The sequence below is a fragment of the Prunus mume genome, linkage group LG8 (genome assembly GCF_029339155.1).
Source record: "Prunus mume cultivar Tortuosa linkage group LG8, ASM2933915v1, whole genome shotgun sequence".
NCBI lineage: Eukaryota > Viridiplantae > Streptophyta > Magnoliopsida > Rosales > Rosaceae > Prunus > Prunus mume.
In genome coordinates, this window is record NC_142705.1 from 77,501 (window position 1) to 80,000 (window position 2,500).

The following is a 2,500-nucleotide window of genomic DNA, read 5'->3' on the forward strand; positions in this document are numbered from 1 at the left end:
TTTTCATTTCCCATCTCATGGAAAACCCTTTTCGCTCCGCTTAGCCCTATCCCTCTCTAGGGGTATTTTAGTGATAGGTTCTCTAGGAACTGGACGATCCTATTTGGTCAAATACCTAGCGACAAACTCCTATGTTCCTTTCATTACAGTATTTCTGAACAAGTTCCTGGATAACAAGCCCAAGGGTTTTCTTGTTGATGATAGTGACGATATTGATGATAGCGACGATATTGATGATAGTGACGACCGTGACTTTGATACGGAGCTAGAGCTTCTAACTATGATGAATGCGCTAACTATGGGTATGATGCCGGAAATAGACCGATTTTATATCACCCTTCAATTCGAATTAGCAAAAGCAATGTCTCCTTGCATAATATGGATTCCAAACATTCATGATCTGGATGTGAATGAGTCGAATTACTTATCCCTCGGTCTATTAGTGAACTATCTCTCCAGGGATTGTGAAAGATGTTCCACTAGAAATATTCTTGTTATTGCTTCGACTCATATTCCCAAAAAAGTGGATCCCGCTCTAATAGCTCCGAATAAATTAAATACATGCATTAAGATACGAAGGCTTCTTATTCCACAACAACGAAAGCACTTTTTCACTCTTTCATATACTAGGGGATTTCACTTGGAAAAGAAAATGTTCCATACTAATGGATTCGGGTCCATAACCATGGGTTCCAATGTACGAGATCTTGTAGCACTTACCAATGAGGCCCTATCGATTAGTATTACACAGAAGAAATCAATTATAGACACTAATATAATTAGATCTGCTCTTCATAGACAAACTTGGGATTTGCGATCCCAAGTAAGATCGGTTCAGGATCATGGGATCCTTTTCTATCAGATAGGAAGGGCTGTTGCACAAAATGTACTTCTAAGTAATTGCTCCATAGATCCTATATCTATCTATATGAAGAAGAAATCATGTAACGAAGGGGATTCTTATTTGTACAAATGGTACTTCGAACTTGGAACGAGCATGAAGAAATTAACGATACTTCTTTATCTTTTGAGTTGTTCTGCCGGATCGGTCGCTCAAGACCTTTGGTCTCTACCCCGACCCGATGAAAAAAATGGGATCACTTCTTATGGACTCGTTGAGAATGATTCTGATCTAGTTCATGGCCTATTAGAAGTAGAAGGCGCTCCGGTGGGATCCTCACGGACAGAAAAAGATTGCAGTCAGTTTGATAATGATCGAGTGACATTGCTTCTTCGGCCCGAACCAAGGAATCCCTTAGATATGATGCAAAATGGATCTTGTTCTATCGTTGATCAGAGATTTCTCTATGAACAATACGAATCGGAGTTTGAAGAAGGGGAAGGAGTCCTCGACCCGCAACGGATAGAGGAGGATTTATTCAATCACATAGTTTGGGCTCCTAGAATATGGCGCCCTTGGGGCTTTCTATTTGATTGTATCGAAAGGCCCAATGAATTGGGATTTCCCTATTGGGTCAGGTCATTTCGGGGCAAGCGGATCATTTATGATGAAGAGGATGGGCTTCAAGAGAATGATTCGGAGTTCTTGCAGAGTGGAACCATGCAGTACCAGACACGAGATAGATCTTCCAAAGAACAAGGCTTTTTTCGAATAAGCCAATTCATTTGGGACCCTGCGGATCCACTCTTTTTCCTATTCAAAGATCAGCCTTTTATCTCTGTGTTTTCACATCGAGAATTCTTTGCAGATGAAGAGATGTCAAAGGGGCTTCTTACTTCCCAAACAGATCTTCCTACATCTATATATAAACGCTGGTTTATCAAGAATACGCAAGAAAGGTACTTCGAATTGTTGATTCATCGCCAGAGATGGCTTAGAACCAATAGTTCATTATCTAATGGATTTTTCCGTTCTAATACTCCATCCGAGAGTTATCAGTATTTATCAAAGCTGTTCCTATCTAACGGAACGCTATTGGATCAAATGACAAAGACATTGTTGAGAAAAAGATGGCTTTTCCCGGATGAAATGAAAATTGGATTCATGTAACAAGAGAAAGGTTTCCCATTCCTTAGCCGGAAAGATATGTGGCCATGAAACAGGGATTAAGTGGAACAGAATTGACTGGGCGGTAGAGTCGTGGAAACACCTGTTTCTTCCATATTTTGGACCTTAGCTCCATGGAACAATATACTAACTACTGCTGAAACATGGAAGAATTGAAATCTTAGATCAAAACATTATGTATGGATGGTATGAACTGCCTAAACAAGAATTCTTGAACAGCGAACAACCAGAGCTATTACTCACTACATCAAAAAATTTCCATTAATGAAAGATGTAAATCCATTGGAAAATCAAAAAAACGCATGTCGGATGAAATGGTTGTTGCTATCTGCTACAATAATGACTCATTGGTTTAACTGAATAACTAAATAAAATAGATAGACATTTCTCTTCGTCTCAGGTCGACGGATCTTCTCAATTGAAAGATCCCCTATATGGATAATACACATTCCAGTTGACCGACTAATTCTA